At 43.0% G+C, this 25980-nt stretch overlaps 1 long non-coding RNA gene and 1 pseudogene across 2 annotated transcripts; both read left to right on the top strand.

Moving 5' to 3' along the window:
- Window positions 1–25980, top strand: part of LOC136510289 (LRR receptor-like serine/threonine-protein kinase RGI1) — a 120655-nt pseudogene that overhangs the window by 13167 nt on the left and 81508 nt on the right.
- On the top strand, window positions 11377–13610 carry LOC136514430 (uncharacterized). 2 transcript variants are annotated; one of them, XR_010773649.1, is made up of 3 exons: window positions 11377–12938; window positions 13012–13093; window positions 13472–13610. It is a non-coding gene; the product is annotated as an uncharacterized lncRNA (long non-coding RNA). The 2 variants fall into 2 exon arrangements; XR_010773650.1 differs by having other exon boundaries at window positions 13009–13093.

The following is a 25980-nucleotide window of genomic DNA, read 5'->3' as shown; positions in this document are numbered from 1 at the left end:
TTGGAGAAGAAGTCACGCCGACCAGTCATGTGGTGGATGGCACCGGTGTCGAGGTACCAGCCATTAATCTTGTCGTCGCAGGGGTCGGGGCCGAGGAAGATGTGGGCGCATGGCTCGTTGAGGTGGAGCAGGGTGGAGCCGGCTGGCGAGGGAAGAAAAAGGCTTGAATCTTTCTCCTCCTCCCCTGTTTCTTGCCGCAGCTCAACGCACCCATGCACCAAGAACAGGGCCTGGTCCCCCTCCTCTGCTTGCGTGACGTGAACCTGCCCACCATGGCATGGAGGAAGGCGGCAGTCTTTGGCCCAATGGCCGGTCTTGCCGTAGTTGAGGCAGGTATCATCTCGGGTTGCCTTGCGCTCGTCGGTGACGCCGCCATTAGCACCAGCCAACGTCCGAGGTCCTTTCTCCTCCTTCTTTTTGCCGCTACATGGTCACTGACGATGCTCCCTAGGCGAACCAGAACTAGAAGCCTCATCCTTCTTCTTGTCGAGGGCCCGCCACTGCTCGGTAGTGTAGAGCAGCTTGCCTCCTGCGGTGCTCGACTCAGTGTGGGGTGCCTCCTCGCAATCTTGCACCGCCTTGATCCTCCTGGTGACCTCCTCGATGGAAAATACTTCAAAATCGAGAAGCTTCTCAATCGCCAGCACGATCTGGGAGTACTTCTTGGGGATGCAGCGTAGGAGCTTCTCCACCGTGCGAGCATCGGTGATGTCGGTGTTGCCATTACACGCCATCTGCTCCTTTAGGCTAGAAAGATGAAAGGCAAAGTCGCCGACTTGCTCATTGGGGTTAAAGGCTAGGCCTTCCCACTAATGTTGGAGCTGTTGTACCATCGCTCGGTGGATCCGGTGGTCACTGAGTCTCGCGGTGGCGATGGAGTCCCAAGCCTCCTTTGTCGTTGCCTTGTTGGAGAGAGAGGCGCTGATATCTGGTGGCACAGTGGCACACAATGCCTCCAGTGCCCGCCGATCATCATGGAACTCAACATCTCTGAACTCGACCGTGTCCTAGATCTGCCGCGCCTGCATCTTGACCTTCATCAGCAGGCTCCACTCGTGGTAGTTGGTCCTCGTGAGCATCGGCCATGGCGTCCCCACTCTAGAGTCACGGTAGATGGTCTGCACCACTGGCTGCATCGCCGACGAGCGGCCGCAGCGTCCATGGCGCCGCTCTGGTGACGGCAACTGAAGACGATGCCCTGCTGGGCTTCGCGATCCTCCTACCAGCTCCCGCTCCATCTTGACGTGCAGCGCTGCAGCCGTGCCCGCCATGGCTTGGACCGCAGCCGCCGCCTGCCTGGCCATCTCGACCGCTGCCACAGCTGCTGCCTCTGCGGCAGCAACGCACGTCGCGCGATCGTTCTTCTCCTGCTATTGCTGCATCGCCGGGGTTCCTCACCGCACCGGCACCGGCAGCGGCAGCGCGCGCTCTATCGATCTGGCTAGCGATGGACATGGCTGCTCACTGGACTCTCAAGAACCTAGCTCTGATACCAATTATTGGCCCTTGGAACCACGAGATGGATCTCAGATTCATATAGGATCTAGGAAAGCCAAAGGGCAGCTTGGCCTTGGCCGCTTGTTGGAATTGGAAATGCAATAGCTTGTCTTACAAGATGGTCTGCCGCTGCTTTTATAAAGTTGCATGCTACTCTCCTCCTTACCTGCTCTAGCATATGCTGAGCATATTCCTAATACATGGCTTGGATGCCAAGTAAAAGTAAAGTGCAGAAAAGTAAGATACAAGTGCAAGGCACTGGGCTTATCTATCATAAGCATAGTGCCTGAGCTGGTGCAAATGGTCTTACCTCAATGGATCTTATATCTGGGTTCCCCTCTTTACTTTGTACACCTGTTAGTCTCCTTTTAATCCAGTATAAGTACTAGCTACAGGCCTCTCGCTATTGTTGTTAATTATGTTGTCCTCCACCTTGAAATTTGCTTATGGTATTTAGTTTCATTTTAGATTTATTTGTATTCTAGGTTTTTTATGCCGACAAGGTTATTAGACCTTGATCTGCTAGTTGCTATATATATTTCATTGGCTAACAGGAGTAGGTACATTATGCTCCTTCTATTCAATTGTCTTTGTGTGAATCTCCTGAGCATGCAACCATTTGATTTTTTAGATCAAAGGCATTCACCTAGCTTTATTAGAAAGCGTAACGAAAGCCCAAGATCTGGGACTGGGATTACTAGTGTTACAAGAGAGCGCACAACACAGCAAAAGAGCTAAAGTTTTAAAAGCCCTACAACTCTAATGGGCCACTCAACTACCAGATAGCATAACAACTATATCACGAAAACAAGCAACAACTTAACAGGAACTCGACGAAATCAAATTGATCATGTCTTCTACCGCGGGCTTCAACTTCAACTTCAGTAGTGGCTGCCAGGTCTTGACCAGCATCACCATCCTATGGACAATCACAATGGGGCAAGATATCACCTTCTTGTTGAACGCCATATCATTTCAGGTTTTCCATATGGTCCATAGTGTCCCTGCACATATAACAAGTGTTATCTTTCGTTTTCTTCCTCGATAATCATCAACGAACTCGACAACGAATTCTGCACATCTTGTTAGGGATCGCGCCTAGCCAAGAGTGCTTCTCAAGAAAGACCACATGAAGACCGCAATGGAGCATTGAAAAAGTATATGATCAGTGGTCTCCAACTTATCACAAGTAGTACACTCTTCTGGACCCGACCATTGTTTTTTCTTCAATTGAACTCCTGATTGGATTCTGTCATGGGCAGCCATCCACATAAAATCTTGACTTTCAGAGGGATGTTGCATTTCCATGCCGTAAGCATCTGAAGATCTCTAATACTGCCTGAAGTCATTAGTTTATACAGGGAGCTGGTAGAAAATTTTCTGGATTGTTCAAGCACCCAAGACACTTTGTCTCTGCCTTCTGACAGTGAAATATAATTCAGTAGCTCCTGGAGTTGAGCCCAATCTTCACTAAGGGCCCCATTAAGTTGTCTTCTGATCAATCACCCAATGCCCATTTACATATGCTTTTGCCACCTTTAAGTCAGGATGGGAGGATATTTGAAACGGTATGTGCAAACTGACTTTCAGGGAGCATTAATTCCCCTACCCAGCAATCATGCCAAAATCTGGTTTGCTGCCCACTTCTAATTTCTATAATTCTGCTTCTTTGGTACCATTCTCTCAGGCTCAATAAAGATCTCCAGAACTGAGAGCCTTGCCTATTGCTGATCTAAAAAAATTGCTTTTCTGGCCTAGGTATCCTCAGCAAAGAGCAACACAAGCTATTGTCTCCTCTTTCCAACTTGTCAATCCATTTGACTAGTAAACACATTTATTTGCCACCATTTTGATTACTTTTTTCTTGTGATGATTTATTCGAGTGAAGGAAAACTCATGGAAGTTGCAGGCTTCCAGCAACTGGGGACAAAGCCTTGTGTGCAAACCGTACGCTTTTGCCGGTGGATGTTCTCATCCCCATGAGAAGCAAGTGTTTTAGTGTTGTCAGTGATAGAAATAAGATGACAATGATGCCCTTCAATTTCTGACCTTCAACTGCATCATATAATTTGTTCTCACTCATTGGGGAGAAACTGTTTTTGCATAATCACGCCTTGTAATGCCTGCCCGCGTCTTGCACAATGTCACCTCACCATTTTGTGCTAGTCACTCTGTAATCTCCAGATTTTCTCCTTAATGAAATACGTGCTAAGCACGTTCTCAAAAAAAGACGCAAGAAAGGCTACACCTTTCCATTCTCAATTCAAACAACGGCAGCGCTGAACTGCATCCGTGAAGCGCGGTACACGTAGGTTCTTAGTGATGCATACTTGGGTTTGCACATTCAGCCCCGCTGCTACACTATGGCACACTAGGTTGTCAGTGATGTTTATTAATTTGAAAGAGAAGTGATGATTATTAATTTGTCTTTTGCTAAATATCACAGACATGACGACATGGCAAGATGTGTGATCATGAACTAAAACTAAAGAGATGACAACGATCTACTTTGAACTTTGTTTCAAGAGACCTGTGTGGCACAGGGTTGGCATCCGCTGCTGGCAGGCTGCTAAATTCAATCTCACATGATGAGAAGTTTCTCAAAGGTTCTTAACGCAGAACTACTGTACAATGAGATTTACTAGCAGCTAACTCTGAACTGCAGATTTACCTATCCGGTTTCTCATGCTGAGTCCAATAAGCACCTTCCTGAAGGGTAGTCAAACTAGTCCACCACCAAATTACACTTGCTCTGTAATCACCATACTACACCCCGAACCAAATTATAACCCGAATCCACTCTAAAAGCTCCAACTTTTTGTAGGCAATTCAAGAGGATAAACTTCAACAGATGTAGAAGGTTTTATATGCTAAGTTAGGTGGTTAAAGATTGGTGAATTTGTTTTCAACTAGATCGAGATGTGTCAACTGTTCAAGATGGCCAATGGAAGGTGGAATTGCCCCACTTAGTTTGTTTGATGAAAGACTTAGTGCAGCGAGTTGTCTCAAGTTACCAAACTCGACAGGTATTCTGCCATGGAAATCATTGTAGCTAAGGTTCAAATACATCATCTGCTTAAGGTTTCCCAAGCTAGGTGGTAAAAGACCGTCAAATTTATTTTCAGCTAGAGATAAATAAAAAATCTGAGTAAGATGGCCAATGGATTGTGGAATTGTTCCTATGAAGCTATTCGATTGCAGATTAAAACGTTGTAGTTTTGTCAGTTTTTCGACCCATTCTTCAGTTGTACCGGTAAGATTGTTGAAACCTAGTGATAGTTGAACCAAGGCAGTAAACTTTCCAATACTTGGCGGAACTATTCCTGATAGGCTGTTTTTAGACATTAGCAGACGTGTAAGACTGGTAGATAGGTTTGCGATCGAATTTGGTATGGAGCCCTGTAGCTTATTATTGGATAATGAAAATACTGTTAGAGAACTACAGTTTCCCAGGGCGTGTAGGAATTCCTAGCCTTCATTGTCTATTGATTGAAGCATGTTTCGCTCAAGGTTAAGATAAGACAACATTGAAAGATTTCCTAAGAGTTTGGGATTTGGCCAATGAAATTATTCAGTGATAGATCTATCTTGTTTAGACCTGGAGGTTTTCCTAGAGAAGCGGGAATGTGACCCGCGAAATAGTTATCTGCCAAGTATAGAACCATTAGATTAGGTAGAGCATCGCCAATTTTAGATCGTAATGTGCTGCCTAAAGAATTGGATGTCAAGGACAATCCCAGAAGAGAAGATACATTGGATAGAGCTTGTGGGAATCTACCTAGGCTTAGGTACAACTCTAGTATGTTTGGCATTCGCCAAACCTCAGGGATTCCACCTGACAGGTTATTCTGGTGTAGGTACAATCCCACTAGGTTTGGCATTTGCATAACCTCGTGGGGTATTCTTTCACTAAGTTGATTGTAGCACCCGGTTTTAAGAACAAAACCAGATATGCACCATATGTGAGTCCAGGATAGCTACAAATAAGGGTAATATCAAAAGACAATGCTCAATATATAATGTACTTAGTATAAAGGATATAACCTTAGACAACAAATAGCAGCAAGACAACACCGATCTTCAGGTGAAGACTCCAACCCCATAGGGACAACTGATTGGTTGATCACAAGCCTAATTCATCCAAACTCTAGCAATCTGATACCCATCCGAGATTTTCCAAAGATTTAAAAAGTAAAGCAAGCGTAAGTACATGTCGTACTCAGCAAATATAACATGGGGTTCATGAGGCTCAAAAGGTTGACACTGGTTTACTGCGATTAGCTTTTAGTGAGTCATAATTTTAAGCAATTGAGTAGTATCAAATTTATCATAATCCCATATAAACACATGATCAGGTAAACATGAATAATGAATAGCATAAACAATTAACCATTAATGATCATCTATTCCGTAAGAGTTCCAAAGCCGCTCGTGACCGTGAGCACGACTGTTATAACAGTTTTACACTCTACAGAGGTTGTACACTTTCACCATGAGCCATGATACCCATATGCCCGGGTTAATTACTCCCAAAACACTTTCAAGGTGAGCAGACAGGGATCATTATGAAGTCTTTCAAAGGTTTGTCTAACAAGTGTAGCCCGCTAAGGATTCCCCATCAACCAGCAAAATCCCTCCCCTAAGGGGTGACTAACAAAAAGACAATGAAACCAAAGTGCACTCCCTTGGCAGCCGCAGGATCAAACCAATCAGAGCCCCTCTTGCGCCTTTCGGTAAGCTACTACGATCTAGAAAAGGTCCTCATACTTAACTAAAGCCAGAGCCATGTAGCACTCATGGTTGTACTGTAAGTCCCTGTTGACCACTTACAGATAAGTCCTTAAGAAGAGGAATCTAGAGCATCATAATAATAGCCCAATGCTCTAGCCCTCTTGAGCCATGTTGCTAAAAGGCATCTTTTAGTGTTTATTGCATATACCATTAGTCAAGTTACAAGATCATGGTTATTTAATTGAGTTCTAGCATCATACTACCCAAATGCATAAACCCATAGGAATCAAGGTACAAGGTAACAAAGTACTAGAAAATCCTTAGTGGTAATCAAGGTAGACACATGCAGTATGAATTAAATGATTAAAGATGTATAGGTCAACAAGGATAATCCCATGCTATACTTGCCTTAAACTCTGATCTTCTTCTAGTCCAAACCTTCCAAGAACTGCTTCTTGATCACCAATGCAAAGCTCACTGACTGAACATGATCATAAAACACCACACAAGCATCCAAGCAATCATACATGAAGCAAACAATAGAATTAAATTAGATCAGTACACAAAACATATGAAATAGCAAGTCAAAAGGTTCTAAAGAGGTTCTACACGTTGCTATGATCACACATGCGCAAAAAGCACACTAATCGGAGCTACAGTTTGAAAGAAACGGCTACCGAAAGATTTACTTTTATATAAGAAGAAGAAAACTATAGGCTTTATTTATTTTAATCATATTTAAAACATGCATAAGATATTTTAGAGTATTATCTAAATTGGATTAAGTCAAATTACATTTGAATTTAGAAAACCAAAGTAAAAATCAATTATATTTTATTTATAAATCTAGTTGCATAATCATTAATCAAGATATGATTTAAACCATGAAATTTTAGAAATAGTGACATGGTAAACACTGTTACTAACATGTAGATCTCGTCGTTATGAAACTAACGCAATTTGAACGGGTCAAATCGGAGCTAAAACGTGGAAGTTATGGCCTAAAGAAAATAGTGGCAAAACTGTAAATAGATGAAAACGTATTTTGAATCTAAACTGAAAGAAATTATGTTTTTAGAAGAAGAAAATGTATTCTGTGAATACGCTTTGGACTACGGGTTAGAATAGTAGAAATGAGAGGGTTTCTTATGTAAATACGGCAGGCGAAGGGGTACGGTTTAGTATCCACCGTTGGATCTTATTTGGACGGTAGAGATTAGAAGAAGGTGGAGAGAAGAGGGAACGCGGTGGCCGGAACAGGGCCTCCGCGGCGGCTGCCATGGCCGGACTTGGCCAGCCTCGCCGGAGTTCGGCTATTTGCCGTTTCCAGCCACCACTGGAGACGGGAAACACATGGGGACGTAGAGGGGCGCACGGCGAACCCAACTAAGGACTCGGAGAGGGCCGCGATGGCTTGGGGTGACGCTGGGGCTTGACATGGTAGCTCAAGCTCGCCGGAAAAACAACGGTGGGTGGATAGAAGAACAGAGGGTGAGGGAGAGGAAAAGGCAGGTACTAGAGGCCTTCTTACCTCCACGCGCGGCTCAGCGATGCGATCGCGGTGGCGGAGAAGCAACGAAGCGGCGAACCGATGGTGGCGGCAGCTCTAGGGCGTACGGTAGCGCTGTTAGGGCTTGATTGAGGCTGTGGATTGCTCAGGCTTCGATGGGAAAGCTGCACGGGGCGCGGCTGCTACTTATGAGGGGGCGATGGCGTGGGTAGCATGCCACAATCCCAGGAAACCGGGATGGCGACGACAATTTCCTTCGATGGCGAGTCAGGACCGGTCACGCCTGAAGGTGGGAGATGACTAATGTGTGGGCCCCACTTGCCAGCGAGAGAAGAGGTGGGGCCAGGCGGTCAGTGGAACAGAGAGGAGGGGAGGCGGCGCGTCCGCGCTGCTTGCTGGGCTGCTGCGGGAATGGGCCGGCGGGGAAAAGGGGGAGAGGGACGCGCGCTGCTGCTGGGCTGACCCGCTGGGGTGGGCCGCGCGAGGAGCAATGCTAGGCCAGTGGCTTGCTGGGCCCGTGTTTCAAAGAATCAGACCGAGGGTGAGGGGGAGTGGGGCAGGCCGAGCGGGCCGAAAAGAGAGGTGGGCTGCTGTGGCTTGGAGTGGGGAAAGGGAGGGGAGTTTTTCCTTTTTATTATTATTTTTTGTTCTTTTCTTTTATTTCAAAGCTATTTTAAAACCATTTTCAAAAGTAGTTTAACACATTTTGGATTTGGCCAAAACCACTCAATTCAATAAAGCAAATGCAAAGGCATGAATGCTCAGACATGTTTCTACACCCTATGATAATTTTTTTAATTTAAAGAAAAATATTATTTTCCTATGTTTCATGAGCACAAAAATTCAAAATTAAATCATTTTAGCTCTATTTCCAAAAAAGCAAATTTTAGGGTGTTACATTGATTTTGCGAAAAACTGATTACATGTAGATTGGTGATGTTTCCAAGGGTTATTGGGATGCTCCCAGTGAGATAATTACTGTCAAGGACGATCTATACTAGACTTGTAAGAAAGAGACCTATTCTAGGAGAAATAATACCTGTGAGGTTGTTTTCTTTTTATGAACGCAAAGTGAGGTTGTTTTCAGAGAGATCCAGATATGCTAGTTTGGAACAGTTTGTGAGTGCCTCAGGAATAACAACACCCTGCAACTGGTTGCTTCCTAGATAAAGAGCTGTGAGATGTTGGAGCTTGTGAAGAGGAGGTATTGTGCCATGGAAGCTGTTATTGGATAGATCAAGTGTATCGAGGAATGTAAGGTTTCCGAGAGAGGCAGAGATATAGCCAGCTAGGTTTTGGCCGGTGAGGTTGAGGTCCACGACGCGATATGGCAGAGCGGAGGTGCAGTTCACACCATACCACCGGCAGAAGTGGGTGTCATGGTTCCAGTTGTTCAGAGCTCCTTTTGTATCAGTGATGCCCTCCCTGAACTTGAGCAGTGCCTGAAAATCTCCATTGTTGTTATCAATACTGGAGCAATGGATGTTGCGCACTTGATAGAACAGTAGCATCAACGGCGTGCTTCGGCGGTTCTCTACGTTGCCCCATTATTAAGCACTTGAACTTCACCTGCAAAATTGAAGTATATGAACTTCCATGAGGTATTACTCCCGCCATTAAAAAAATGTAATTTTAGGATTACGAGCTCGGACAAGTCAATTTTTTTGGCAACCAAGATTATAAAAAAAATAATATCAAAATTTATGCCTTCAAATAGATTTAATATGAAAATATATTCCACAATTAATTTAGTAACATCATATTTTTTTTACAAATTGAGTCACATTCAAAATTGTTTGATTTCTCAAAAAAATATAATTTTGTTTTTGTTGGGACCGAATGGAGGAAATACTAGAAAGCTACAGTACTCAGGGCTAGTTTGGATCCTATGGTCTAAAGTTTAGCCACTAAAGTTTAGACTACTTTAGCTCTTGAGGCTCCAAACAGGAGGTCTACCACAAAAGTGAGCTAAAGTGGTCTAAAGTTTTTAGTACTTAACTTTAGCCACTAAGCTTTAGACTAGAGAATTCAAACAGGCCCTTACATGATTAGAGTTATGGCCAAGGTTAGAGCATCTCCAAGAGTTTCTAAAACCTGTTCCCAATCTTTTTTTTTTGGCTAGATTGAAAAAAGCTCCTCTCCAACACCTCCCTATCTCAACTCCCAATCTTCCCGCACTTGGAAAAATCAACCTCGTCGCGTGAAAATATACGCCCTCGTATCCACCGTGTCAATCCGAAGGTGGAAGGATATGAGAAAGAATAAAAAGTAGGACATGGTTCATGATGCAAATGTATAAGAGAGAAAGGAAGTATAAAAGTGATTGCAAATTTAGAAATAGTTCGAGACTCCTGATGTAAAATTACCTTCTAGGGGCGAGATTTTAGAAACGGTTGGAGGAAGCCAACAAATATGCTCCCAATTTTTTTAGTCACATGAAAACTCATTAATTTACCAAGTGATTTTTTAGAAACTATTGGAGATGCTCTTACATCCTATCAAATTCTCATACATGTAAATGTGTCTTAATTCATTCGTTCTAAATTGTAGTCATTTTGGCTTTTCTAGAAACATAACTTTTGCTATACAACACTTGGCATTGATGATTTCTTTGTATCAATCACCAGACCGTTCTCTCCCCCACTAATTCAGTAACAATCTAGTTTATATTTGGAAGCTCAAGACTCGGATGCTGTTAACTCTAGCACTATGCAATCTTCTCAACACCAGCTACCCTCCTTTGCTGCTGAAGAGGGGCTCGCTGCTCAGTCACCTTGTACTCCTATTCGCAAGCAGAGCAAATCCAGTCCTCAACACAAAAGTAGTAGACTTGCTAACAAAGCCAAAAGCAAAATTGGAAAATGGACAATTCAAGTAGCGTAGGAGCTTCTAGCTAAGAAATTTGATTTATCTCCTAAGTTGGAACCATCTGCTGATCATCAGTTTGAACAATTTGCACAACACTTTGATGGTCCGCTCACTAAGGCAAATATGGAAGCCCTCCAAGCACTGGTCAAGCATGGACAACAACTGAAAAAGAAGAAGGGGACAAAGACCTACTTGAAGCAGATCATTGGCGATGGTCAAATGTCTTGAGTTTTTTTTTCCCTTTAGGCATTCCAAAAAGGTGAAGGCATCATGGGCTAAGTTGCTGCTCCCCATTCCAGTCTAGAGAAAACAAGCTAGTGGGTTAGTTAGTTGCTGTATCTTCACACCAAAGGGTAGCTGGCGGGTGCTGCCTTCCAGGGGACAAAGTCAGTTGGTTTCCTTTTTTCTTTTAGCTTTAGTTACTAGAGGTCCTTAGTTTGTCTCCAGTTGTCCTAAGTTTTTTCTCCTAAGTGTGTTTTGTGCATGTTGTTAGTAGAGAGTGGAGCTGGAGAGTGGAGCTGGTAGTTTGGTTTGTTGTTTTCGATTGAGTTATTTTTTGAGAGAATTATGTATTTGGCACTGAAATAAATCAGTTTTTCGTATTTGGTACTTAAAAATTTGAACTTTCTTATTTGGCACCAAGTTAAAATTTCCTTTCTTGTATAGCATTACTGTTTATTCCATCCACTCATCTGTTAGTTGACTATTTTGATCGTGTTAGTTTTCTCTGGTTGTGACCAACCAACGTACCCTCTGTTACTCACGCACGCGCTCGCTCGTCCCGCCGCCGCTGCGTGCTCGCTCCTTTGGCCCCGCTGCATCACGCACCTCTGCTGCTACTGCGGCGCGCTCGCCCACAGCGGCCGCCGCCCGCTCGCCTGCCGTCCCCACTATGGTCGCTGCCCACTCGCCGTCCCCACCGCGCTCAACGCCGCCGCCCACTCGCCGTCCCCACCGCGCCCGACGCCCGCCGTCCCCACTATGGCCACCGGCAGCCCCACCGCCACACGCGCGCGGCCCCCGCTGCCCCACGCCCACAGCCGGCATCGAGGAGAGTTCCAGGCCTCGAGACCGGGAGCCCTCCGTGCCTTCGATTCGGCGGCCAGGCGACCCGGCACCTCGATGCCCTGATCTGATCTGGTGGGGGCGGCCTGGATCCAAAGAGGCAGCGACCTCCCACACCTCCTCTGATCTGCAAGTGGCAATGAGTTCACATGCTGCATCGGTGGCCAATCAGTTCATGCTGAACAACGTTGCGCTATCCTCATCACCCTGATTTCCTCACCACTTTAGCAGCACATCACTGATTTACATTACGGAAAGGTAAGAGCCATATTATGTGTGTAATTAATTTGTGCCGGTCCTTATTTTTCAACTTTTATTAAATTCATGATACATCCGTGGAGGCCTCTGTTCCAAGCTTAATTGTATAATTTTATGAATTCAATTGGATCTTCTAGACTTCAGTGGCAGCTTACTTGTTTTACCTTTGCAGTCAGTACTCACTATAATTTTTTTAGACAATGAATAGTATTTGCGAGGCCATACGAAAATCACAGTTAATTGCTCATATGTGATCTTTGCAACATTGCTACATATTTTAAGCTATTTTGGCATATTTACTTCTTGGTTACTGTACATTATTCAGTTAGCCCATGCAAATTAAAACTGAATGCGCATTATTCAGTTAGCCCATGCAAGTTAAGACTAAATGCATATAAAACACTTGCTCTGTTACACTTTCTGTTGCTCCATTCAGAGTTTGCCTTTCCGTTATTTATGTTGGTTCATAGAATGGAGAGTTTGCTGATGCCAACAAGCATAAGTACCATTTACAAAAAACAAAGTAAACAAGAACTATTTGGTGAAGCTTCACCTTGCAAAACACTACTACACAAGCAGGATAGAGATATTATAGGTAAACATGAACCATTGAGGCTATTGATTGTTGATACTTGATCTCCTGGAATCATTCACAGAAATGGAAGCGAATATCAGTTTACCTATAAAATAGAAAGCAAGCCAAAAAAGTAATATGTGGCTTAGACGCTATTGCATTATATATTTTTGACTTTATTAGAATAAGCTCACTTCTCAAGTGCACTATATATATTCGAGAGCGGAAGATCCCGCCGCACCCAACTTCAGGTCGTTGTGAGCACCTTTCTCACTCTATCATCTCCTTCTCTCCTCTGTCCATTTCCCTCATTGTCTCCCTCTCCGAGATCTATATCCTCCATGAAGCAGCAGATGAAGTTGGGGTGAAGGCGACGAAGCTGTGCGTGGTTGGTGGCGAGCCATGAAGGATTTAGTATTGGGCAGATCACAACCGGTAAGACAATCTCCTGCACTCTCCTCTGTCTAGGCTGTGACAGCAAGGATTTTTTTTTTCTTTTTGTCAGTAGGATTAAATTCTAGTTCTATTCTAACAAGGATGGTGGCACTGTCAAAAGGCTGGCAGTGGTGATTCAAGTCAGCCAACGCCAGGCAAGTGCTACTCCCTTCCTCGATCCATTGCTGTTCAAATTAATTTTATTGATCTACAAGTTGAATTTGCATGTACTAGATGTGTGGATTGAACAGAGATAGCTTATCAGCTTGTCTTGTTGAATCATTATCTTTGTTGTATGCTCTGAGCCTATCATCAAAACACTGAAAAGTCTGAGAAACAATAAACTCAAGTAATGAAGTCTTGAATGGTGAAAATAAAACACAAACAGCTAAGGGGTAAGCACTGGACGTTTCATTTTTGGAGGCAAACTGAATGTGATTTATATTCGTGAAAATGTTCTTCTCACTCCCTTATAAGTTGTACATTGGAACTTGTACTTCATTAGACTACTCATTCTTTCATTTTTTTTTCAGGAACTGGTGGATGCTGCTACCAGCTTGCAAAGTCCCTAGTAGGCGGTAGATAGGCCTAATACTCGTCAGGCCCACATGTACACAATATATTTGTGATATTATTTATTTATTTGCAGACTTCGATTATCAAAATCCCATGTTTTAGTTCACAATATATTTGTGATATTTATAATTTTCTTATTTGACAACCTGTCCATCTATTATTTTTCTATTTGGCATCATGTATTCTGCTACAAAGAAGGGCATCCATGTCATTTTACCAGCCACGTGACGCCGTTACTAGCCCAAATGGACGACAGTGCTATCTAGGGAAGAAAATTTCAACTTGGTGCCAAATAAGAAAGTTCAAATTTTTTAGTGCCAAATGCGGAAGACTGATTTGTTTCAATGCCAAATACATAATTCTCCCTTATTTTTTAGTGTTGCCTTGTGCAATAGAAGTTGGTTAAGTTTCAGTAGTCGGTCTTCGTGCTTGAGTTGTTGGTTGTTGTATTCTAGTCCAGTGGTTTTTGGACCTAGTTTCTGTTAGAGTGGAGAAATGAACTTTGTATGCAGTAGAAGGGGCTGAAGCCCAATATGTGTACATGTATAAAATGCATAGAAGCCCTTATATATATGGGAATAAACAGACACATACATATATCTCTAACACCCCCTCAAACTCAGGGTGGATCACGGAAACTGAGTTTGGAGAGATAGAACAGATGCGCTCGTGTCTCTGCCTTGGTGAAGAAGTCAGCCAACTGAAGCTCGAAGGGCACATAGCGAAGAGCAATGAAATCATCCTGCACCTAAGCCCGAGTGTAAGATGCATCAACTCCAATATGCTTTTGTGAGCTCATGCTTCACCGGATCACGAGCTATGCTGATAGCACCGGTACTATCAGATAGAAGAGGAGTGGGCACAAAAACTGAAATACTATCAGATAGAAGAGGAGTGGGCACAGAAACTAAAACACCAAAATCATCAAGTAAACATCGAAGCCATGTAACCTCTGCGGTTGCAAGAGCCATAGCTCGCAACTCTGCCTCTGCACTTGAACGAGATACCACAGTCTGCTTCTTAGTCTTCCAAGCAATGAGAGAACCACCAAGAAAAATACAGTAGGCAGAAAGAGAGCGATGGTCAGAGGAGTCGCTAGCCCAAGTAGCATCAGAGTAGGCTTGGAGTTGAAATGAGCTAAAGCGCGGGAAGAACAGACGATGAGTAATGGTCCCACGAAGATAACGCAAGACACGAAGAAGATGGCTATAGTGGATGTGGGTCCGAGCATAAACAAATAATTGACTCAGAGTGTGCACACCATATGAGATGTTAGGATGGGTCACACCCAAATAGACAAGACTCCCAACAATATGATGATACCGGAGTCAGATCAGTGAGAGGTTCACCGTTAGTGGCATGAAGCTGAGCTGAATGGGAGTCTCAATAGTGCGATGATAAGTGAGGGAAGGGCGAGCAAGAAGATCTTGAATGTATTTTTCTTGGGACAAGTAAATGCCTTTAGAGGTGGAAGAGACCTCAATCCCAAGAAAATAATAAACAGGACCAAGATTGGACATAAAAAACTGCTCACTAAGACGTGCCTTGACAAAAGCAATATAATCAGAATCATTGCCATTGACAATCATATCATCAACATAAAGAAGAAGAGTGCGACCGTGAGATGAAGTGTGAATAAACAAGGTAGGGTCATGATCGCTCAGAGAAAACCAGTAGCAGTAATCACAGAGGCAAAGTGATGAAACCAAGCACGAGGAGCTTGTTTCAGACCATAAAGAGAGCGTCGAAGATGACAAACCATGCCATCAGGAACAAGATACCTAGGAGGTGAGTGCATGTATACCTCCTCACGGAGTTCACCATTAAGAAAGGCATTTTTGACATCAAGTTGAGAAATGGACCAAGCACGAATAGAGGCCACAACAAGGAGGGTGCGAACAGTGGTCATGTGAGCCACAGGAGCAAAGGTCTCATCATAGTCGTGACCATGCTCCTGCTGAAAACCACGAGCAACATGACGGGCCTTATAACGCTCGAGAGAGCCACCAGAGCGAGTCTTGATCTTATAAACCCACTTGCATGTGATGAGACAACATGAGAAGGAAGAGGAACAAGGTCCCAAATGTCAGTGCACTCAAGAGTAGCGATCTCCTCAGCCATGGCATGTTGCCATTCTAGATGACAAATGGCATCATGGTATGTGGTTAGCTTAGAAAGGACAGTGCCAGCAAAATCATATCGTTCAGCAGGCTTGAGCAACCCATGATCATGAAGAACATAACGAGAGGATGGCAGAGAGGAAGAATTCTCACCTGAAGATGTCTTAACAGGAGGTGAAACATCAGAAGATGACTCAATAGGTGGTGAGGGATGTTGGAGGCAGTGAATGTAGATGCGAATCATAGGAGGTTTGGAATCATAAGCGGGCCTAAGAGGAGCTTGTGAAGGTGGCTCTGAGGGCAGTGGAGGATATGGTGGAGGAGGTGAAGATGGTGGAAGAGGTAGAGATGGTGGGGATGAAGGAACACAGTGGAGATATGTGTATCGGGAAAGGTCAAAAAGGAAAGAGGCTCAACAACGGCCTGAGGAGAAACATTAGAGGAAGGCCGAGGATAGAATCGATGAGACTCATCAAAAGCAACGTTTCGAGAAATCCGCATACGATGAGCAATAGGATCCCAACAATGATAGCCCTTATGTTCAGCACTGTATCCCAAGAAAACACATTGAATAGATTGAGATGTCAGTTTAGTGCATTTACGAGGAGCAAGAAGAATATAGCACAAACATCCAAAAAGGTGAAGATTGGAGTAATTAGGTGCATGTCCACAAAGGCGCTCATATGGGATGCCACCTTGAAGAGCGGATGAAGGTTGAACGTTGGTTAAATAAGTAGCCATAGAGATTGCATGAGCCTAAAAATGAGGTGGAACAGAGGAAGCAACCATAAGAGCACATGTAGTTTCAAGAAGGTGGTGGTGTTTGCGTTCAGCAACACCATTCTGAGCATGAGGACCAGGCAAGAAAAGTCAGAAAGAGTGCCCTACACAGAAAGAAATTAGCAAAGAGCACTCAAAAAATACTCCCCAGCAGAGTCAACACAAAAAATGCGAATACGAGCATCAAATTGAGTATGAATCATTGGAGCAAAAGTCTGATATATGGATAACACCTCATTACGATGTTTCATGAAGTACACCCATGTGAAACGAGAGAAATCATCGATAAATATGACATAATATTGATGACCCCCTTTTGAAACGGAGAGTGCAAGACCCCATACATCAGAATGAACAAGGTTAAAGGGATGCTGCAACACTGACCCACTGGAGATATATGAAAGTGAGAGCTGTTTGCCAAGCTTACAACCCTGACACTGATCTAATGAAACATCACCAGAGACATTTCCCAAAAGACCACGATGAACAAGAGTGGATAACCGGGAACCACATAAATGTCCTAATCGATGATGCCACTGAGAAAAAGAGAAAGAAGCCAATGCTAGAGAAATAGAGCAATAAGACTGGTAGAGGTAGCGGAAGGAAGATGAAGCCAGTCAAGCTCCCAAAGATGCTGAGAATCATAGCGACGAGGGCCAGTACCAACTAGGAGACACCTGCTGAGATCCTAGACATGACAAGAGTAAGAATCAAGAATAACGTGACAACCATTATCAGTGAGTTGACCAGCAGAAATAAGTTGCATGGTCAAATTAGGAACATAAGGAACACTAGGAACATGAAAAAGAGAGGATGAAAGAGTGCCACGACCAACAACCGAAAGAGGTGAGCCATCAGCAGTTTGAACAGTGAGCGGAAGGGGGGAGGACAAATGAAAGAAATATGAGTACGATCAGGTGTCATATGAAAAGAAGCACCAAAGTGAAGAATCCATGGCAAGATACCTAAAGTGGATGGTGGTCCCTCAATAGAAGACTGAGATGTAGTAGTAGATAGTGCAGGGGCAGGAGTGACTGAACCAGCAGCTCCAGTAGGTACAGAGGTAGCAAGACAACAAAACAACATGAGTATCTCCTGTGTATCAGTATGCTAAGAGCCACCAGCACTCTAAGAGACACCACCAGTAGTCACACTACCCAGGATGCTATGAGGTATGCCCACCTCAGCGAGACTGAGCCTGCTGCCTCATCTTCTTGGAATAGTGAGCCTTGATATGTCCATCTCTATCACAATGATCACAATGAGCGCCACCTGAACTGTGAGTCCCAGAGCCCGAGGCCACTAAAGAAGGCACTTTAGGAGATGAACATACCAAGAATTCCTGTGGATGCAGACCGAGCATCCAGAACTGAAGAGGAGGTCGACTGAAGTAAAACAGCAGAACAAAGTTGAGTCTGCTCATTACGAATAGTAGCAAGAGCCTCCATCAGGGACACACATGGCTGATGAGCAAGTAACTGAGCACGAAGAGGCTCAAACTCAGCACAAAGATGAGTCAGGAAGTCATAGGTGCGATGGAGCTCAAGGTGGATTTGTTGCTTCCTGCAGGAATCACAAGTGGCTAGAGACAACTGAGGACTAAGAGTGTCAAGCTCACACCACACTGTAGATAGCTGTCAAAAGAAATCCTCAACTGAACAGTCACTTTGCTGTAACAACTGCTCTTGACATAAGGCGGCAATATAGGTGGACTGACCAGATGTCTCATAGCGCTGACGAAGAAAGGCCTACATTTGAGAAGCATGGTCAAGCCGAACAACTTTTGCAGCTAGATGTTCATCCATACTAGCAACAAGAACAGCCCGAGCATCCTAAATCCAACCATGTCTGATAAGCCTGAAAATGAGACATATAGGAGGCTATATCATCATCATAAGCTTCTCGCAACTTCTTTTGGTCAGCTTCTGAGGTTTCTGTAGGAATAACTGGCTACACTGGAGGAGTAGGCAGAGCTGGACATGGCAGCTCACCACTAAGAGAAAACGGCATAGGGAGGCTTCCATGCAGCATGGGTCCTAGGAGTGATGTGTTATGCTACTACATGCCGCATGGCGTGTCCTTCATGAGAAGCCCTATTCCCATGTCGTGTAGGACAATATGTGGTGTGGAAGTTTCCCTGCTTTGATAGTTGAAATAGTGCAATACAGTGTCTCTGTAATAGCCCTACAATATTGCGTGGGTGGAATAGTTTAGCTATAGTATAGTGTTAAAGTGTCACAGGACAAGGTTTTGCAATACTGCATATATATATATATATATATATATAACATCACCGTGGCTCAAAAAGGCCTATCACTGTCAGTTTTGTTATTTGACAATGACAGTGGGCGTGAAAACAAAGGTCATCACCATCAGTTACAAATTGACGATGAGCATAAGAGGGAGAGCTCGCCCTTACTATCATCGCCTAAGAGGAGAGCCACGTCGTCACTCAAAGTGGGGTAATTGCATGCGTGGCAATGCAAGGAGGGGGCTGCCTCACACCATCGGCGGAAGGAGCGCCCCGCACACCATCACCGTGAGGGGGACGGGAGAGCTTGCGCACACCGATCCTGTCGCTTATGAGTGTGCAGTAGCTGGCCAGCGCTGTGGGCTGGCAAGCCTGCGCTAGATGCCTATCGCACTGAGTAGTCGTTGTAGCCGAGAGCAGCGCCCGCACAATGAGCATGTGCATGGGGCATTCGCCTTAAGGACATAAGGGAGAAGCTCATGTGTGAGAGAGAAAGAGGATATGATTTAGAGGCCAAGAGAGAGAAGGATGTAACAACCCAGGTGTTAGTCTCAAGTTAAGCAGTGAGTTTAGACTCAAGTAAGTGATGTCAAGTGATGATCAAGAGCTCTGGTTCAAAATCTTGGAAATGATGACAAATATGTTGAAGTCTTTTCCCTGGAATGAGCCCTAACTTAAATTGGACAACACACCTCTGCTTACATGATGACCCTTTTCAAATGTAGGCTTGAGTAGTGTTAAACATTCCTCTCTCATGTGCATCACCTTAGTATCAAGCTCTCTTGAACATTGGGAAAAGTTTCATAAAGTTTGGAATCGAAAGGTCACATGGAATGATGAATTGTATCCTTGCTTGAATTGCTTTGTTAAGTGAATGGAAACATGTGATGTCAATCCAACCTTGCAACCTTACTCGAACAACTCTAACTCAACTCATGAAAAAAGTTATGAAGGGTTCATGTTGATCAAGTGTCAAGAAAATGCTTCAATGGACCAAAAGGCTAGTTTTAAGCTTAATCAAGATGCAACTTTGACTAAGATGAAATAATGACTTCTGTTCCAGTTCTAAGATTTGACCTTTAACAAAAGTTGTAGTATAGGTGGAGTACAACAAACTTTATTTTTGTAATAAGAACCAAATCAGCTTCTAAGTGGCTTCAACAATGGCCTCAAGTTCGAATGCATTGTTGTTTTGGGCCCCAACAGAAAGAAATCGGCTACAGTAAGTTAACATGTTTGCAACATTTTGTCTTCCAAATTCATATGGCAGCTCAATTGGATTTCTTAATATGAGTTGAAGTACCTTTTGTGATGGAAACAATAGAGCAATTCTTATGACTTTTGGAGCACATTTGGACCATCAAATATAGTTTCAAAAATAGCAAAGGCTAACTATTCCTAGGAGTTAACTGAATCTCGGTTTTAGTTTTGGGTACCCCACTTTGGAGCCTTATATCTTCCAAACCAATCCAAACCAGCCCAAGATCCTTTAAGCAAAGTTGTAGTACTCATGTAGCTCTATAAGAGGAAGTAATTGGTCGAAGCAATCATCAAATGGTTAGAGAGTTAGAGGAGGATGAAGATCGTTGTTTCAGTCAAGGGGATGGTAGCGGGAACATCTTTAGAAATGGCATCGTGCCGATCGGCCGCAAGGGACGTGCGTTGCGTGGCCTCGCGCTTGCTCACATGCGTGCCACGGCACCCCGCTCATTCCTCTTGGATGCTTGAACGCCCTCCACTCTCTCTTTTACCCTCATCCCTCGCTCTCCCTCTGTTCTCTCTCGCCCTGCATCCCGTTTGGCATAGCCGAGGAGCCAAGCTCCCATGCCGCTCGTTCCTGCTCCTCTACGCGTCCTCCTCGCCTAGCCGACTGCCCTAGCTCCTTCCCCACCTCGCACCACTTCTCCCGTGAAGCCTTCCCAGCAGCACCACTGTCTGTATCCTGCTGCCGCCGAAGCGTCGGCCATTAGGCCACCTGCCGCCGTGGCCAGGCCGCCATGGTCCGCCACTGGCTGAGCTGCGTCCTCTATGGGTGCGCACTGACCTAGGCGTGTCCTAGCGCTGCTCCTGGTTGCTGGCCCACTCCCACGCCGGTCGGGGGCGATAGCCTCGAGCTGTCCCCTGCCGTGCTCTGCTCGAGAAGAAGAAGAAAGGGGGAAAATGGAAATAGAAACTCTTTCTTGGTTCCAGATGCTTAAATGCCTAGAGAGAGTAGTTTACTTATATGGGCTTGGTTGATTAGTTAGAGATCCAGGGTTCCCAATGCAAATGTGTTTTTCTTTTTTGGTTTAATCTTTTCCTTTATGCATAAATCAACTGAAACTTCTAAAATCTATAGTAAAAGAAAAATTAGAAAATGAAAAATGAAGATGTTTTGGAATCCTTGTGAGTAGATCTATGCAGTAGAAGCATAATATGGCATGTGTTAGTGCAAAGTTTTTGCTGTAGATTTATATCTATGCTTGATTAGGGTTTTCTATGTTTAATTCATATCTACTGTTGTATTGCTCCAATTGCTATGAAATTTTGATGGTAGGCTATTCATGTGAGGTTTGTGCTGTAGTAAAAATTTTAGCTTTATTGGTGCATGTATGTCTGAGTTTTTTATTTAACTTATTTAGTGCTTAGTAAATGATTTATAAATAATATAAGTGTGTAAAAATATAAAATATGGTTCCACTAGCTTTGCATGATGTTGTTGTAACCTAAGGAATTTTAATATAGCCATGTGTTTACAGAAAATGTTGGGTTTTAGATTCATCTTGCTCTCACATGCTTTATTGCAATATAAACTTATTTTTATTGTAGTAATTAATTTATAAAACCTGAGCATGTAAAATTTGTACAGTAGTCTTATCTTGATAAGCTCTCCCACATATAAAAGTCTTAGCTCCAAACTAGATTTTTGCAACATCACCTAAAAATTTATATTTGTTTTTTATATAAAAGATTAATGAAAGTTGTGTATAAATATGTATATATGGCTATGAGGTTATGATGGTATCCTTGTTGGTTGATTGATTAATGGTTGTTCATTATGCTAGTAGTAGTTCTAAGCTTGGTATGATCATGTATGTTGTGTACCCCTTTCTGCTAGTATGAATGTTAACTGAGCTTTTAAAAAAATAGAAGTGTGAGCATGTTGATGCTTGTGCTGCTCTTTTCACCTTGTAAAGTACATATAAGTTGCTTAGATATGTTAAGAGTGTTTTGAGTTGTATGAATGGCTTCTGTGTGAGCTATGTTGATTAACCCAAACAAGTGAAGAACCTTGTTGCTCTTATACTGAAATCTGCTGCTTGTATAGTTTCTGTTGCGGTGATAATTTCGTGATATTAATGATGCTTTCTGTGAATGTGATGTATACAAAAGTTGTAGATAACCTCCTTATCTTGCTTTTCCTAAAATTTTATGATTTTAGGCCTGCTGGTTTGGGAGCTATGCTTTTTACAAGTTCCCTATCAGGTTTTACATGCTTTCTGTGCAGATTTGAAACATTGTGTTGTTTGACCGAGATAGGTATGGAATCATCTCCTGTGATGATTAAAGAGTTGTAGTACTTTTCATAGTCTTTCCAAAATGTTAAAGAACACATCTTTTGGAGGTCTATAACTCCAGATATGGCTGTCTAAAATTTAAGTATCAGAATCTGTACAAGTCTGGACAGATTTGCTTCTTTGTGTTGTTTGGTCTTGTTAACTATTGAATCATCCTAAGATGATGATAAGAAAGTTATATATAACTTAATAATCTTTCTATAAAGTTAAGGATCATGCTTTTTGGATGAACAGAACTCAAGATATACATTTATGAATTTACTATCAGTTTTCTGTCCTTGTTTGTGTAGATCTGCTTCTTGATGTGTTTTGGCCTTGTTAGTTGTTGAATCTGCTGTCAGTGGTAATAAGAAAGTTGTAGACAATTTCTTACGCTTTTCAAAAAGTCTAGGATCACCTTTGTTGGATAATTATATCTCCAGTTATGACTAAAACAAGTGCCTACTGTATTGCTGTCCATATTCTATGTATGTGCTTAAGTTGATGGCTTTAACTTGATGTTGCCTTGTGTGTTTGTTAGTATTAGCTCATGACACTATTAGAGTTAAATTGATCCACCTGAGGTATCTTATAAACATGTTATATAATGTGGTCAAGCACTTAACTTATAAATGGTCATGTATACATGTTGCCACAAAAATAACCCTGCTGCACAGCTTGCTAGAGCCTTAGTGATGTTGGTGTGTGACTTGCTTGTGCATGAGTGGTTTAAACGCAAATGTAATATACTTTGATCACCTTCAACTTGCTGGTTGTGTGATGTACTTATGTATGCCATGTTGATAAGCACCATCAGCCCTAGTTCTTGTATGATGCTAGGCTTGATTAGTTCTTGATTGCTTATTGTTTGCAATAGCTTGACTTGAGTTAACTAGTGTGCCATGCTTGTTATGCTTGCTATCCCTATGCTAGACTTGAGTGATAGTTAAATAACTTGCTCTCTAAGTGCTTATGTCTTGAGGTGTAACCTTATGTTTATCTTGAATGCTTTTATATGATGCATATTACCATTCTTCGCATTCATGCACTTGCATTGTTGTATCTCATCTAGGTACGCTAGATGCACAACGTGTGGACGCGAAGCATGTGAGGACGGGGACGAGCCAGAAGACGGTGTTTTGTGGACGGATCCAGAAGATGGAAGGACCCACTGGAGTACATGCCGGAGTGGAGATGTTTCTCCAAACCGGTGCAAGCTAACAAAACACTGACCTAGTGTTGGATCTCAGGCAAGCCCTAGAGCATTATAAGCCTCCTACCCTCTCTTTTAAAATGCACTTGAGTATAAATCTTGTTTTGTGCATTAGGTTGATAGGAGTTGGATGAAACCATTGCTGCATTGCCTACCTTGTCCACCAGATATATAAATACATGTGCCCTTACAGTATGTAGGTCAATCTATGCTTAGCCATGCTTAGACCGGTAGAAATCAGGTGATTACTGTCACCTGCAAGATAGGTGGCTACTCTGACATGGTTGGCTATATTTGCTATCGTGGAAAATAACCATGTGATGGTGAATAAATCAAGACCGGGCGAGATCTGGTAATTGAGAAGCAATAGGACATGGAGGTCTTGTGTGCATGTTTTATCCTGCTTATGTCGGTTAAGGACCGTACCATTGTTGGACCTTGCTCGAGATTGAAGGCTCCTTTCACATAGCTGGCCGGATAAGTCGTTCCAACCGCGAAGCCGAGTAGCTCAATTCGGACTGGGAGGATGAGGGGTTGACGTGCACACTGGAGGGGAGGATGTATGTGCGGGGACACGGCTTAGACCATGGGCAGGCATGTTCTGAACGACCTGGCCTGGGGACCGTGGGTAGACATGGCCTGATCGTCCTGGCTCCCGGTTAGTCCCTGAGTGTGCGGCTCTACTCAGTCCCATGATTGTTCCTGAATTGTAACAAATGTGACCTAAGGCTACCTTCGCGCGGTATACCTGGGTTTGTGTTATGGATTTCTGCTCAGCTGGTTGCAATCGATTCGAATCGCCGTCTCTTCCGGATAGTGAGAAATTTGGTCACTGTCCAGCATTCATAGTAACACTTGATGGAATATGATGGTTATGTTGATTATATGCTAAACTGGATATAGTTACTATTGTGATGCACATCAATCAAGTGATTGCTATAGAACAGGTGCAAACTTAGTCTTAAATAGCTTCATTAAACTTGATGCTAAAATATTGACTAAAATATTGAAAGTAAGGACTTATTATGCTAGTAATGCTCTTTTGCAAAGTTATGCTATCCAATCAGCTCCACCAAATAAGCCTTGCATATCCTTGGAGTCTTTTTATTTCTCTCCTGTCGGGTAAGTCTAGCTGAGTACATTCTAGTATGCAGGGTTTTATCCCACCCTGTTGCAGGTGAAGGTCTCATCCTGCTAAAGGTGGTGGCTAAGTGCTGGTGGGCTCGGTGACTCCGTATTTATTTCTCATCTATATGCTTTTGTTGGAGGATGTTATCTAAGCTAGCAATTTATATTTTGAACTTATGTTATTGTAATCATTTTAAAGCCATGTTGTTTCCTCTAATCAGATTTGAACTCAGTATTGTATTATTATTTGTGAACTCAAGATGGGTTCACGGGCGGAGAAAAGGGGTGAGCAGGGGCCTGGCTCCCCTATGAATGTGAAATTTTCACTGAATTTTTTCAAATTCAAATAAAATTTGAAAATTTAACACTGCTGGCCTAGGCACATTCAAAAAATGAACTTCCTAGCTCTGCCCCTGGATGGGTTTGGACTTGAGTACACACTATCAATCAGGGGTGAGTGCTTTTTTTTTTTTTGGTCCGGGGACATTTTCATCGCCAGTTGATAAAGTTTTCATTGTCAGTCCGTGTTACGAACCGGTGGTGAAAACACGAATCGCTGGTGAAATATTATCACCAACAGTTTTTAGAAAACCAGTGATGAAAATAGTGTTGTGTGAAAAGGTTTTATGTACTAGTGTTAGCCCTTGTTTAGTTGGCGAAATTTGGATTTTGGGGTCACTGTAGCACATTCGTTTTTATTTGGCAAATAGCGTTCAAACATGGACTAATTAGGCTCAAAACGTTCATCTCGCAATTTCCCACCAAATTGTGCAATTAGTTTTTCTTTTCGTCTACATTTAATGCTCCATGCACGGGCCGCAAACATTCGATGTGACAGGTACTGTAGCAACTTTTTAGAAGTTGGGGTGGAACTAAACAAGAGCTTAGCTGCGTATCCTCTCATAGTCTCTGCCACAGTGCGGAGATAACACGTCACGTCGCTTGTCTTGCTACACACGGTTTTGACTTGCACGTCTGCTACCTTGGGGAGTAGCAGGGACACTCGCCTACGTCGAGTTTCAGTCGGGTCCTTCCGTAGGATGCCGAGTTGAACGTGAAATGTTTTCAATTTCAAAATACATTGTTTGGATCCTTTTATTTTGGAGGAATTAGAATCTACTTAATAGGTTAGGCTATTTGGCTTGTAATTTAATATTCCACAATTTTTTCATGTTCACGTATGAGCCTATCTCAAATTTATATATAGGGTGGGAGATGTGAATTTGATTCTATAGATCATTTAACTTATAGCACGTTCTTCAACTTATTTGCCTAAAATAGAAATACAACGTATAAGTATCTCCCTTGTATGGCTAACAATAATTTACAAATATATTCCATTTAGAACCATATTAGCTTAATTAATTTGTGCCTAAATTATAATTATTATAATGAATTCAATTCTAAGTATCCAAACGGGCCCTTAGAATATTTTTGA

This window comes from Miscanthus floridulus, chromosome 16 (genome assembly GCF_019320115.1).
Source record: "Miscanthus floridulus cultivar M001 chromosome 16, ASM1932011v1, whole genome shotgun sequence".
Lineage (NCBI taxonomy): Eukaryota > Viridiplantae > Streptophyta > Magnoliopsida > Poales > Poaceae > Miscanthus > Miscanthus floridulus.
Note: the sequence above shows the minus strand (reverse complement) of the source record. Positions and strands in the feature narration are given on the sequence as shown.